Below are 16,049 nucleotides of genomic sequence, written 5' to 3' on the forward strand. Positions count from 1 at the left end.
ACCTGTATAAATGTATTTGTTCTGATGAACATAAGATATTTTGAGGAATGTTTGTCAGATCACGAGCCCCATTCGTTTCTATAGTATTCTTTTTTCCTACTATAAAAGTGAATGGGGCTCATGAACGGTTTGGTTACAAACATTCCTCAAAGCATCTTTCTTCATGTTCCTCGGAACAAAGACATTTATACAGGTTTGTAACAAAATAAGAGTGACAAAATGTGACAATTTTCATTTTTGGATGAACTATCCCTCAATTTTAAACAACCATTTATAAGAACAGACATGCTTACTGCAACCACTAACCTGGTATGGTATGCTGTACTGTACACTTTAAGAACAGTCTGACATCTGATGACAAGAAAAAGAGATGCCAACTAAAAGAATCCCCAGACCTTGTATCCAAGATGCACTTTAGGTCTTGTAACAAATGAACGCCAAAAATGATCCCAAAACACTGTTCTGATTTTCTTTACAACAGTTTGTTCTTCAGAGAAAGCACACGTTTGGTGCATTTGGAACTGTGATTAACAACATCGGTCACCTTCAAAACATACAGAGGTAACAAACAATTAGCCAAAGTAAGAAAACTGTTCATATCAGCCAACCTAATGAAAAAACCTCCACAACATTTAAGTTATGAAACTAAACTTGCCCTTTCATCAAGTCTTTCTAGGAGCTGTTCCATGTCCTCTCCAAATGCAGCTTTTCTAGCTCTGTATAATTTCAAGAGCTTAGGTGTAAATCTGTCCATAGCTGCCCTGAAGACATCAAGAAGGTCTTTATTCGTGATTCGGAAGAATTCCTCAGCAATCTGTTTATAACAAAAACATATTGTAGTAACAGTAACAAAACTTAAAGCATAAACCGGATAAAAAAAAAAAAAAACATTTGTCTAAACTTGAAATGCTATTCATGCAGAAACACTACTTCTTGTAGCAATATCAGCGTGAATCTAATGTCAAGTTTTCACAAGTCAGTCAGGATGTCCTTTAATACAGTCAGTCCTCATGACCCCCTCCCGGAACATTTTTGTTTTCTTTCTATGTAAGAGATGGACAATTCTGTTTCCATACTTAACATTATTTATGGTCTAAACGCCTATTATGACAGTGTTTCTCAACTCCAGTCCTCGTGACCCACCTACCACAATATTTTTTAAAGGTCCACGTGGCATCAGTAGTTCAAAAATATTATTAGAAGCAACAAAACCACTTTTGTGCGCACTGAAAACAAAACGAGTGATTTTATTCAACAATTTGTTCTCCTCCTTGGTCGTTCAGTGCGCGTTCACGAGCAGACTATGGTGTATGTTGCTGATGTCACCTGCTGATGTAGTTGCCAGTGTACAGACACAGAATACACTGGCAAGTAATGTGCGCATTTATACGTGCTGTTCAAGTATTGTTTACAATGTTTACATAATGGCTTAAATAAAAAAGGAGCAAAAACAAAAGAAACATTGGCAACTACATCAGCAGGTGACGTCAGCATATGCCGTAGTCTGCTCGTGAACGCGCAATGAATTACTTTGATAACAACTTGTTGAAAAAAATTGTTTGTTTCATTTTCTTTGTGCACAAAAGTGTTTGCCACTTCATAATATTATTATTGAATGACTGATGGCATACGGACCTTTTTGGCGATGTCTTTTATTCTTTTCTGGGAAAAAGAATCGTGAAACTAACTCAAGTCAATGGGACAGACAGAAGCCTCCTGGTTTTCATCAAAAATATCTGAAAATGTGATCTGGAGACAATCAGATCACTTGGTGTTTTAGAACGACACAAGGTTAACTGATTTATGATAAAATTATCATTTTGGGGTGAACTAACCCTTTAAGTAATAAAAACATTTCATGTGTTTCTAACAAATTTAGGATAATAAACAAACAATACAAAATCATTTAAATTAGCCTTTTTAACAAAGAAAAACCTGACATAATTACCTGTTCCTGGAGAAAAAGTGCAGGCCACCTCTGCTGCACGTCTACAACCATTGGTTGATCTTCTACTACTTCTTCTTCACCTCAGGGAAAAAGTTAATTCCATTTTTTCACTTATGACCAGTGTTGGGGAAAGTTACTTTTAAAAGTAATGCATTACAATATTGCGTTACTCCCTAAAATAGTAACTAATTGCGTTACTTCGTTACTTTTTATGAAAAGTAATGCGTTACATTACTTTTGCGTTACTTTTTCTCACTGGGGCTGGGCTTGTTTGTTTTTAATAACAACAAAAAAGTTCTATTTCTGGCAAAAAAGCCCTTTCACACCAAAAGTGAAATGAATAAGCCTCAGGCTATAGGAAAAGCATATTTACACCTGTACAGTAGAGGGCGCAGCTCAAACAAACCTTTCTAATCTAAAGTATTGTTTGCTTATTAGTATGGTTGAATTAGGTATATTGAAGGTCAGCAGCAAAGACATTGGTTAATAATTGAGATTAAATACATAAAGTATATTTGTGTAATTTAATATAGTTAATTATTACAGGTTTGCAAAAATTCTGATATTGCATTTCACTGTTTTTATTCATTTTGAGGAATACTGAATGTTTTCATGCAAGTGAGATGAGTAAATGCATGTTCACATTTAGTCTAAAACTACAATAACCATCATGCTTACACAGCGCACACAACACCCTCTGCACTTTATTTCTCTCAACATGGGGGCATGAGAGCTGTCAGTCAATAAATGTGAAAAAGTAACTTGCGTTACTTATTTGAAAAAGTAACTTAGATATTTTGTTGTAAATTGAAAAAGTAATGCGTTACTTTACTAGTTACTTGAAAAAGTAATCTGATTACGTAACTCAAGTTACTTATGCGTTACCCCCAACACTGCTTATGACCACCATGCTGCTTCTTGCCTTTTTGGTTTCATCTATCAATAAAAGTCTTTGTTATTCAAGTGAAGCATCAGTGTGGTTGCATGGATGTTCCGGGACAAAATTCACTTCTTCACGCTTTGCTTTTTTCATGGTGAAACCATGTCCATGTTCAACATACGCTTCTTGTTCACACTAACTTCATTGCAGCCTGCTGCTCTCAATTTTGAACGGTAATTGTTTAGCTTGTTCTTTAGGCTGATCAACCATCCTTCATAGCCCTTACCTTTGCCAGGCTCCTTAAGGCATGGATACTTGGAAATCAGTGCAGATGCAATGGACTCAATTTCTTGATTGTTGGGATATGCCTTTATGTCAAAAACAGTCTGAACTATTTTATCAAGAATCTCCATCTTTATGTCTCTGGTCACATCAATGCCTGTCTGTGTTTCTGCATATGTCTCATTGCCTCGTCATAGTTTTAGCTTGACATCAAATGACAGGGGTGGTATGGGGAACGGCAGTGGCCATTCTGAGGCTGTGCGCAAATACCTTTGTACAGAGGCTGTGGAGCTGGTCAAGGATCCATCAGAGTCATCAACACTAGCAGTATCAAGAGATGACACAGAAAGGCTGGTTTCAGACAATGATGAATTGCACCACTGAATATGCAAGACTGCTTTGTCACTGGGCAGTTCCGAGATGTCAGTCAGGCTGCAAAGGGCATTCCCAAAATCAGGGTCCTGAAACTGCAAGACAAACTGTCCTTGTAACTGCAGTTTCTCCTTCAGAATACTAATAAGGGACTCCACACACTGTGGCACTTCAAAAAGCTGAAGTCACCGGGCATCAGTTGAAGAAATGACAACTCGCAGTAGTAAAGCCTGTAAACCGAGAGGTAGACAGAGAAAGTTAAGTAAAAAATACCAGTATTTTTTCCAATAATAAAAAAAAAAAACTAACTTTACACATACCATCAGGCAAGTGTAATGGTGCAGGTATGTCCTCAGGGTCACAAGGACTCGGTCTCTAAGCCTGTATGGAATCAATGGGTGATAATCATTTAAGTCATCAAGATCAAGGACAACCATGTCAGCATAGTTGCTTTCCACAAGTTCATAAGATCTCAAGTGTTCAATATACCAGGCAGAAAGTCTTTTAGATACAATGGAGACTTTGTCAGGACAGAGCAACATGTGCTCTATCTTGAAGAACTTAGGCTGTCCATTGCATTGTCCAGCAGATATAATCATGTCCTTAGCATATTGAGTTCCATACAGACACACATTTTTGGACAGTGACACAGTGTACACATGAGGAAACTTTCTTTGTATAAGCACATTTCAGTTTTGCATCTAACAGTGATATTTTAACCACATCCACTTTTTCAACATATAACTCTGATTTCAAAAGGCTTTGGGTATTCAAATGATAGGCGATAATTTGCTGATGTTTAACAGAAAGAGTAAGCAGCAAATTTTTCACATTGTGAATATCACGTGCTACATTCTTAACGAATGAGTGCTTTGACTCATATCGCATAGTCCACAAGTTCACCAAAGGTCCAAAGCATTTTGTCAGTTGTGGGTAGTGGTCAATGAACTGCTTTGGCTTTAATTTGAAGTCTGGAAACGAGGAAGTCAGAAGCAAGCGGTGATCTGCCAATTTACATGACAAGTAACACAGAGTTTCTTCAGAGAGACTGTGTGATAGGACAATTTCTACAATTTCTTTTAGATCCATTAATATTTCCCATGATGGCTCGTGTTCTGGGATGCAATCCCAAATCATTAAAGGAAGTAAGCACAACAAACACCAATTTTCATGACCATTACCCCCAATTGATCCTTTAACTAGGCCTGATTTTAGAATTGCCTTTGGTTTGTTGACCTTGTCAGAGTACTTGTAAGGGAATGTTTTTATTGAGTGATTTAATCCTTCAAGAGTAATGTAACCCTTTGAGATCAAATCTCTGAGACACAAAGATAATTCCACAGGTATGACCCCTTCAAAAAAATCATGTAAAATGTCTGGGGGAAACCCACTAACTGGATGAAAGTTTCTCTGTTTGCTTAATGAACACTCACTCTTTACACCATTAACACTCTGCAGGGTGTCACTCTGCTTAAAGGGGTACTTCACCCCTGGAAAGATGAATGTGTATTTAAAATTGGTCATTTATGTAGTAGAAATGTGAAATAATTTTTGAATTTGGAGCTTTCTAGACTGAGAAAAGGCAGAAAATGTATTTTTGACTAATGTGGATGAAAGACAACAACTCCCAGAATGCACTTGTTTTGCTGCCCTTGTGAGGCCACGCCCAAACCACGCCTATCGGTTACAGGCGGCATTCAGGAAAATTCAAACAAATAAATTGTGAGTTAGTTCATACATTTACAGCAAAATGGTGCTAAATTGCTTTGTTTGTTTGGATGTACACCCAAAACCAGGAAAGGACAAGTACGTTTCCATAATTTTCCGATTAAGTTAAAGATTTGGAGTGATGTAAACAGTGGCTGCGGGCCATCAAACACCCGAAGTTTGGAGATGACACCGTTAGAGAAAACCTAAAAAACGCAGAATGTGTAGTCTCCATTTCATGCACGAGGACTACGAACCAAATATCTTTGCAATGAAGAGACCCATTCTGAAGGACACTGCGATACCATCTATATTCACTTTCCCAGAGGACGAACAGCCTGGCCTGATCTATGTCCGTGAGTAACCTCAAACGTGCATATGTATGGGCGTGGTGAAAAAATGTGGAACTACCTGCTATTACTGGCTGTAGTTTTAAGCCTCTTGCCAAAAAAGCCTCCGATGACGCAAAATGACGATTTTTGCGTCATCGGAGGCTTTTTTACAGAATAAAAATGCATAAATCTCTCATCTCGGGCTGATATGAAGGGGGAAAGCACGCTAATTCGAAAATACTAGTGGTATTCTACTAATACAAAGCTTAATGCTAAATCCTGAAGTAACCCTTTAAGCTGTTCCACAAATGAATTGTGCTCTTCAACAGTCCTCAGAGGGAAATCACTAGCCTTAACAGTTGCTATTTGATCACGACTTATCAAACAGAACCGACAGAACTTTTCAACATTAAAGTTTTCCTGGTAGCCTGCAAGACTGTGGGCTCCGAGATTATCTGCACATACACAGAAAACAGTTGGCTTCACATAATGACCAAAAGTCTCCACAAACACACCATTTTGCTCCAAAGCTTTCAAATCTTTTATCAAAGGTTCCAATAATTTGTCATAGCCAAATTTTTTAACATCAACACTCCTTCCTAAAACAGCTAACTGAACTGATGTTAAAGTAGATCTCCACTTTGCAGGTAAATTTAAGATCATCCAGTAGACAGCAGTAATTTTATGAATTTTTCTGGATGTGCCTAATGGGTTGCAAACTTCAAACTCATCTATATAAAAGGCCAAACTCAGAACAACCTCTTCTTCTGCAACAAACACATTCTCCCTGTAGTACTTCCCATCTTGAAACGAATTGTACTGTCCAGCTAAATGTTCGTTTGTAAATTTAACTTTATCCAAAAAACATGGTAAACTTAGCAGAGTTTCAAGTACCTGAATGTCTGGCACATAAACAAAGGATTCTTTCTGGGTATGTTCATAAAGATATTCTGTAGGTTCTATTAAAGGAAAGTGTTGTTTGAAATACAGAGTTCTTCTGTAGTCAGTAGACAAAATACCCTTTGCAGATATTGCGGTTAAAGTGGATTTGTCAAACACACTGAATCTGCAATTTCTTTGACAATGTTACTTTCAACATTAGCGTTGTGCTTTGTGAGAACTGATTCTACACTATGAAGGGCCTGAGATTTGGAGAACAACAAAATACTTTTAAGTTCCTCAATTATTTTCTGATTAGCATCTTTTGAAACATGGAACACAGTCTGCATACACAAAAAAAGAGATCCAATTTTTTGTTCAAGTGTTTGACTATTTACATCTTCATCAAACTGTATTCTATCATCATCTCCAATTTCGACTTCTGAAGAGATCTTTAAGATAGATGGCACTTCATTATCAATCCTCTCGAAGACCGTCTGTATTGCAGTTCTAAAGTCTTTTAGTGTATGCTTTCTGTGTATTCTGCTTCTATGAGAGCTGAACGTTGGCCGATTGTTTGTTTTAAATCCACATCCTTTAAAGGGACAATTAATTGTTTCTTTTCGTTTAAGATGATTTCCAAGGTGAATGAAGAAATGTTTCTCACTGCAAATCTCTTGGAATTCACAAAGTTCACAACTTATTGTTGAAAGTTCTTGACTGACTCTGTAACGGTTTTGGTGTGATTTAGATAGGTGGGATTTTAAAGCACCTGCTGTCCTGAAGACACAAACACACCCCGTATGAATACAAGGCCAGCTGGAAATGCTTGGGTGATGCAGCCGATAGTGCTTTAGAAGGACGTCTTCACTCGAACTGCTGAATTTGCAGTTTTTACACTGCATTAAGTATTTTTATAATCCAGGAAAATAGAAAAATGAATGAGTTACAACCTTATTTCAAAACATATTTGCACTTAAAATGGTAATATTCTTCAGCATTTTTAACTAATGTCAAACATGATAATGATGTTGTTCCAATTTATATATTTATTTTATACATTTTTTTTTTTTCGATTTCATTATACCTTTTATTTGATGCAGAAATAATAATGTATTATGTTAATTATGTAAATATGTATTAATGTTCTTTATTGTCTTACATTCACTATGGAAATCAAAATGGGTTAAGGTTTACTGCTTAAGACATAGTAGTCATTTGGTGACAACTAATTACAAAAGTGCTAACTAAAATAGTGTGCATTGATACAGACAGACAAAATATATTATCAAATGAGTACTTTAAGTCAATGTCAGTACATTTTATAAACTGATATTTAAGCAAGTACAGCAAATAACAGTCTGTTCACCTTGGAAAACAGCATGCTTCAGAGAAAAACGTACAGAAAATTACAGTTTGGTAAAAATGTAAATAAATCCTGTACCCAGTCATTGGTGAAATATTTATAGGTTTCAGCAGATTTATAGTTTTGTTAATTGTTCACATGTAAATACCATTAAAAAAAAAAAAAAAGAGTTTACGAGTTTAAGTACGAAGCTGGACAAACAAATTCGACTTCTTTTCGCGAGTAACAGTTAGTCTCATCTATTGCGTAGTCAGTGAACTTACAATGCCTTCCAAATGGCGCTTCGGTCACACACAACAAACCCACGTGATAGTTGGATAGTCTAATTTTATCTCGAAGTTGTTAATGTAAACTGCTTTTTCCAGACTTTGGAAAGAGGTCGATTACGACGTGGGTTTCGTGTGACGTCGACAAGGACACAGATATGATGGATAGATTGAATATACATTATATGCATACAGCGCTGCGCAGACTTGAACAGCGTATGACGTCAAAGTACAGCGAGAGCACAAAGCAGACGGTTCTAGAATCAGTATTGATGTACAGCGTACATCTGTGTCTCGACTACCACTAACGGTAACTGGCCACAGACTGGATAACATTATTATAAAAATCTGGTTTAACATTATGAAAAATATCTTTACATTTGTTAATACTGAGTGCAACCACCTTAAACATCACAATAGCACCACATTGAGACTTAACCTGGACTAACAATAGCCTAACAAAAAGCCTTCAATATTAACTTCGGACATTTTTTGCTGAAACCATATTTTAATTATGTACGCTAATATAACAGCGTAAGTTAACGTTAATATTTAATTTGCTTCAAGGTCCTGATTGGATTGCTTTATTGATTCCGAATCACTGGTTCATATTCAATTGCAACATATTTAACGTTACATCTCATTTTAAATTTCAAAGATAAATATTAGTATATGTCAACATTATAACTTAGCCTATCATTTTAAGATGAAAATGATAAATACCTGCCACAATAAGTCTTTATGAAAACTATGCACCCACTGCGCAAACATATTTGCATCACTGACAGATGTTGTTTGTAAAAAAAAAAAAAAAAAAAAAAGAAGAAAAACAACTCATGTCCACTTTTCATTTCAAGTGCCTAAAATTAATTAACGTTAATTACTCACCTGAAACCTGTTTCTCCCCGCTCCAAATCCAAAATGGCAGCAAGAAAACGTGGCGATGCTGATAATGAGAAGGGAAACCCCGTAGATGCATGCGCGCGCAATTCAATTAAAAAATGTTTGTTCATTCAACTTGGTTAATGATGTTGCTATAACATTTTGCAACATATTGTTGGACTAACATGCATTTTTACATAGACTCACAATATTCACAATTCATATTATCTGTAACTTAAAAAAAAAAAAAAACTGTTTGCTGAACAAAGGGTCATTTTATTTTTTACAGTGCTCCTTTTATTGTTTAATTAAATTCGTTACATTTTGTTACTTCCACCAGAGTTTTATTCATTCTAAAAGTTTATTCATATACACGTTATTCACAAGTTACTATAGATTTCATTATATATAACTTTCTAAAGGAGAAGTAATTCAGTTGTGACACCAGAGGGGCCTAACTTCAACATCGGTAGGCACATAGTAAATTAATCTGGTACGCTGCCCTTGTCTGGCTATCACCAGACCAAGCTCAATTTAAAATTGAAGGAGTTTGGGGAGTTTGCTATGTATTTCCTACTGCACAAGAGGCGAGATCAACGAGAATTATTCACGCAATTGGATAGTACTTCAACCAATCACATCAACAAACCGGGTGACGTACTTTGCAGTTTAGTTTGTATTGGTTTGTAGCATTGATCAGCGGTTTGCAGAAGCAACAATGGCATCGAGCAATTTTTGCAGGTTGTGCAAAAAAAACATGAAACGCACGTTGATGACAGATACTGAGTCCTTTCTCTTTAACAGGTAGTACATAGACTGAAGACAAGAAGAGAAGAGACACTTTTGGTTAACAGCCGAACGGGAATGGAAGGAGAGGGAAGAAGGGGGAAGAAGGGAAAAAGAGGAAAAAAAGGAGAAAAAAGGAGAAGAAAGGGATTTTGTGCACTTCTAGCTTTAAATGTATTTCTGCTCCAGTTGTTTTATAAAAAATATATTAATAGTCAGTCCATTCATTTTTGAAAGTATCCTGACATTATAACATTTTTTACAAGTGCCTATGCTATGATAAAATATATGCTTACACTATGATGCTATAGCAAAGGAAAACACACAAAGAGATAGTTATTTAATCATAACCAAACTTTTATTGTTAATCATACATGGCCAATCATTTATTAATTCCTTGTTTCTTCACATTTTAATTGTTTTACAAAACAAAACAGAAAGCAGAACTATACACATAAAATAAAACTTAAAAAATGTCCATGGCTCGTGCTTTTTTTGCAAGTGCAAAAGAACAGAAAAAAACAACTATACACATAAAGAATATTTACAATGTCAATGACTTTTATGCATTATTTACCAGTGCAAAAGAACAGAAAAACTCAGAACTATATACAAGTAAAATTCTCCAGTGTCCATGGCTCTTCATAAGTCTTTGCAAGTGCAAAAAAAAAAAAAAAAGAAAAGAAAAAGAACTATGCACATAAATGAGAGTTTTTTATTTCTTTTTTTTTAATTTCCTCCAACCACTGTCTCGATGGAGGGGCAGTAAACCACACCTTTATATTGGCTATGCCCAGTCTCAGCTGTCCTAAACTGCCCGCATTTCTTACATGTGTTGTGCGGCACATGACGGGTCAGTTTTCGAACTGGCGGAGCAGGAGCAGGAGGGGCAGAGGACAGGCTGACCCTGAGAGCCTGTGGAGCAGCAACCAGGACAGGCCCTGTGAGTCCCTGTGTCGCCACTGGCATCAGTTTTTGAACTGGTGGAGCAGCTGCAGGAGCAGGAGGGGCAGAGGAAAGGCTGACCCCGAGAGCCTGTGGAGCAGCAACCAGAACAGGCCCTGTGAGTCCCTGTGAGGCCATTGGTGTCAGCATAACCAGTTGAGCACCTGGGGGTGGAGCAGGGAAGAGTTGCCGCTGGGTTTGTGGTTTCTCAGCTGGGGCTGAAGTGATGTTCCTCTTCCTCTTCACCTGTGCCTGGCCCACAGTGCTACTGGGCAGGTGGTATTGGTGAGCCGGACCTGAATGGGGGGGTGCAGATGGGGGGCGCACATTGGCAGGGAGTAGAGGGTCAGCCGCCACAGACAACTGGCTTGGCAGTTGCAGCCCTTGCATCAGTACTGCACTGTCCTGTCTTTTTACCCTCTTGTTGTGCCACTGAACCAAGGTGGTGTGGTTCACGTCCACCAGCTGCAGGTTGATCTGCTGCATAACAGCCGCATTGGCCAGAATGCGCTGCCTGATTTTCCTGTAGTCCCCGAGGATGAGGTCCCATCTGGACACTGTGCCAGTCCCCTTCTTCTTGGGACTCTTATGAATGGCACAGAGCCTGACAAAAATTGTCTGAATCAGGCGACAACAATCTGGCCACTGGGCAAGTGGGGCAGTGGTGGTGAGTGCGTGCCTCTTCACACTCTCCACCCCTGGAGTGAACTCCTGCCTCTTCTTGGGGGACCTGAACCTCCCTGTGTCCAGCTTGCTCCGGTATCTGGCAGCAAACACCACCCTCTGCTTATCATAGTCCAGCAGGTTCTGCCAAAGAGCAACAATATTGCTCACCTAAGCAGAAAGAGCATATGATACACAGCAAATGAGAAAACAAAACATGTGCAAATGTTAATGTATGACAGGTCAAAGAGGGAAAGTAGAGAAAGTTGAATGATCCTGACCTGCTGGTTGGTGAGGGCCAGAGAGGGCTGGTTCCTAAGCTCCACAAGATACTCTGCAAGGCTGTCGACTCTGTCCATGCCTGGCAAACCAGAGCTTTCCAAAGCCTGAACGAAAAAAACAGAGATGAGCAACATTATGAGGATGGTGAAGTGGGATAAAACACAAATACAAATATACATATTCCTTGATGTCTTTTTGTTGTCCTGCTGTAACAAGTAAAAAACTTCTTTCAAGACATTAAACAAATAACCATTTAAATATTTAAGATGGTTGGAACGGGTACATTTCAGCAAGATATACAATTCTGACTTGTTAAGTAATATTTTCTCAGTAAAATCAGATCTCCAGATTTCCTCTTAGTTCAATAGAATTTGAGTGAATACTAGGGAATACCAACATGGTAGCACGGTGGCTTCATTTATTTAAGACATCATAAGCAATCCAGCATTGATATAGATCTGAATTTGTAACATGGTATTTACATACCACAGACTCCTCGGAAGATGCTGAGACACCTGGCGTGTAGGAGGCAGCAGCCAAGGTGGACGAGGCAGCAGGCTGGGTGGACGAGGGAGCAGGCTGGATGCAGGACGCAGCAGCCAAGGTGGAAGAGGCAGCAGGCTGGAACACGGAGACATCAGAAGGGCAAGGAGTCCAGGTAAGTGAAAACAAGACCAGACACTGAGGTGAGGAAAGTGAGAGTCTTTTATAGTGCTCGTGTGATGAGGGACAGGGGTCGCTGATTAGAATTCGGGTGATTGGGAACGAGTGGGCAGAGTGTGGAGATCCGGTGACGATGATCTTTCTGTGACCGTGGTGGAAACTGACTCTGTGACAATGGTGGGGGTGCAGGACTAGCTAAAGGTGTAAATCGCATGTCAGTGAGGGAGACTTGCTGAAAGAGATCCCTCACCAAATTCAACTGGAACCCGAATCACGAGCATTGACTACATTTGTAACACACACTGGCCTATGGAGGTATAAGAGAGTCATGTTCGAAATCTCTTCTGCTCCTGAAATGTAGCAACCTGTAATTCGCCAATGTAATGTAATTTTGCAGGGCATTGATGGAGTCCACAACATCTCGGATGACATTGTGGTATTTGGAAAGACTGTGCAGGAGCATGATGCACGCTTACATCAAGTACTGAAACGATTGAAAGAGAAGCAGCTGACACTAAACAAAGATAAGTGTGTCTTCAGGATGACTGAGATGGAATTCATGGGCCATGTGCTTTCAAAGAATGGATTTGGGGCAGCACAGTCTAAAGTGGAGGCAGTGCAAAAAACTCGACAGCCAGAGAATGCCACTGAGGTGAGGAGTTTCCTTGGCTTGGTTAATTATTGTGTTTGATTCATTGCCAACCTGGCCACTATTGCTGAACCTATGAGTCGTCTCACTAGGTCAACATGTACATGGCCATGGGGGAAAGAACAAGAGGCAGCCTTCAAGGCACTCTTATTACAGCCAGGAGGCAGACAAACAGGTGATCGTAGATGCTAGTCCAGTAGGGCTTGGTGCGATCCTGACCCAAGCACAAGCTGATGGTGCATACAAGCCAGTCTGCTATGCCAGCTGTGCTTTGACAGATGTGGAAAGGCAGTATTCTCAGAATGAAAGAGAAGCGCTTGCCATTTGACATTTGATATTCAACAGTGCTTTGATCTGCCTGCATTGACACTATTCTTTAAGAGCTGCTGTGCAGCCAAAATTATTTACCAGTTATCACTGTAAAGCTGCTTTGACACAATCTGCATTGTAAAAAGCGCTATATAAATAAAGGTGACAACTTGACATAATGTGGGCCTGCGAGAAGTTCCATGTGTTCTTGTACGGCAAAGAATTTTCAGTGATAACTGACCACAAGCCATTGGAGGTGATTTACTCACCAAAGTCGAAACCACCTGTCAGGATTGAGCACTGGCCTTTAAGGCTACATCCCTACAAATTTAAAGTAATTTACAAGCCTGGCCCACAGAACAACATCTGACTCACTTTCTTGTCTAACTGTGAACCCACCTCCAGTTGCAAAAGGTGACGATGAGCACATTTACTTTGTTGCAAAACATGCTCTTCCTAAAGATTCTACACCCCGTGAATTAGAGGAAATTGCAGCAGCAGACAAAACACATTGCAGTGTGAGGAAATGCATTTTGCAGAATTGTTAGAGCTTGTGTAGTCCTGATTACATGTGCATCAAAGTTGAACTGTCATGCATTGGTCATTTGATTCTAAAGGGAAATCGCATCATTATTCCTCAAGCAGCCAGTTACCGCATTCTATTGTTGGCCCATGAGGGGCATCAGGGCATTGTCAAAACTAAACAGCACCTCCGTACGAAAGTGTGATAGCCAGGAATTAATAAAGCTGTGGAGCAACTAGTCAGATCCTGCCCTGCATGCCAAATCAATTGGGCATCTCCCAGACCTGTTCCAATCACACATACTGAATTGCCAGAGAAACCGTGGCAAATTATTGCCATTGATACTTGTGGCCCGTTCCCTTCAGACAAGCATTTGCTGGTTATAATGGACTATTACTCAAGATGGGTGGAGCTGAGTGTGCTTCGTCGGATCACGGGTAGCAACATTGTCAAGTGTTTGACTCGAATATTTGCCACTTATGGATTTCCAGAGACAATTGTTTCTGACAATGCCACACAATTTACAGGGGAATTTCTTTCAAAGAAATCTTGGCACTCCATGCAATTCAGCACAGACGCATCACACCATACTGGCCTCAAGTGAATGGCAAGGTCGAAAGATAGAACAGAACACTGTGCCAAGCCATACGGGCAGCTCATTCTGAAGGAAAAGATTGGCATAAGGAAATGTACAAATTTTTGCTGGCCTATCATTCCACTTCACCCTCTATTACTGGTCGAAGCCCTGCTGAGTTATTGTTCAGTCGTCAGCTCCGTAATAAGTTGCCAGAGGTGAGCAGCATTGTTTCATCTGCAGTGGGAGATGTTTCAGTGCGACAGAGAGATTTTGTTGAAAAGTGTAGACAGGCTGCTGACAAAAGACAAGCAGCAGTGGACAGCATGATCCAAGCAGGTGATTGTGTTCTGCTCAAACAACCAAATCAGAACAAGTTGACGACTGCATTTGAGCCTGGGCCGTACCATGTTGTGGAGAGGAAAGGATCATCTGTAATTCTGGAAAAAAATGGTGTGAAGCGCATGAGACATGTTTCCTTGGTAAAGAGATGGGTTTCACCACAAACTCAGAGTGTAGACATGGATGATGCCTGGATGGGACCAGACCATGTGTCTAAAGAGCTGTCTGGACGTGTGTCAGTGGGAGAACAATCTGGACATAGACCTCAGAGGATCAGGAGGGAACCTCTTGCACTGAAGGATTATGTTAGATAGGCAGTTGCCATTACAGGTGAGAATAATCCATGGCACTAGCTGGGAGGCAGGGCAGTCTACCCTTAGCCATCATGGGAATTGATTATGTTTTATTTTATTGGACTTTGAGTTTTATTTATGAGAAGTTCTTGCAAGGACATTGAAAATGAAAAAAAATGTTTTTGAAGAATTGTTAATGTTCTAATTTCTATGTTCATTTGAGGTGTCAACAGTGTAGTGTCTGTTGGGGGAAAAAGAGGGAAAAGTTTGAGTGATGTTCATGTTAAGTCAAGTCAAGTCAAGTCACCTTTATTTATATAGCGCTTTTTACAATGCAGATTGTGTCAAAGCAGCTTTACATTGATAACTGGTACATAATTTTTGCTGCACAGCAGCTCTTAAGGAATAGTGTCAAAGCAGGCAGATCAAAGCACTGTTGAATAAATGTCAAGAATACTGTTGAATATCAAATGTCAAGTCAAATGTCAAGTGTCCCCAACTAAGCAAGCCAAAGGCGACAGCGGCAAGGAACCCAAACTCCAATAGGTGACATCAGGTGGCAAACAAGTGGCAAATAGGTGTTAAAATGGAGAAAAAAACCTTGGGAGAAACCAGGCTTAGTCGGGGTGCCAGTTCTCCTCTGGCGAACAGTGCTTTGTTTGAAATCAGGTTGCTATCATAAGTCTGATAGGATCGCAACAATCAAAGTATTTCAGTTCCATCTGGTTGAGGATCGTATTCATCACACTGGTATGGACAGTTTGTTGAGGAACTGTCGTGTCAATGAGGCCTTCACAATGGATGATCTAGTTGACTCAATCTCTGCTGATACTTCAGGGCTGCGTTGTGGTCGTGTCCAATTGAGGATCGTATTCATCACGCCGGTATGGGCGGTTTGTGGAGGAACTGTGGCACTGGCTGTCGTGTTGATGAGGCCTTCACAATGGATGATGTAGTTGACTCGATCTCTGCAAAACGAGTCACTGAAGGAACAGTATGTTGGATAAGAAAGTATGCATATTGCTTGGTTTTCTGTTTAGAATTTTGAGATGTGGTTCATTTTGATTAACATATATATATGTATATGTCTAGGAAAAGCAGGGATG

The 16,049-nt window shown here is 39.4% G+C and overlaps 1 long non-coding RNA gene across 1 annotated transcript; it reads right to left on the bottom strand.

Moving 5' to 3' along the window:
- Window positions 1-11,350: 11,350 nt before the first annotated feature.
- Window positions 11,351-12,172, bottom strand: LOC137036103 (uncharacterized). The gene is made up of 3 exons (XR_010897140.1): window positions 12,077-12,172; window positions 11,590-11,694; window positions 11,351-11,479 (listed from the first exon to the last, which is right to left on the bottom strand). It is a non-coding gene; the product is annotated as an uncharacterized lncRNA (long non-coding RNA).
- Between the last annotated feature and the right edge of the window lie 3,877 nt (window positions 12,173-16,049).

The sequence above is a fragment of the Chanodichthys erythropterus genome, chromosome 14, assembly GCF_024489055.1.
Source record: "Chanodichthys erythropterus isolate Z2021 chromosome 14, ASM2448905v1, whole genome shotgun sequence".
NCBI classification, from domain to species: Eukaryota; Metazoa; Chordata; class Actinopteri; order Cypriniformes; family Xenocyprididae; genus Chanodichthys; species Chanodichthys erythropterus.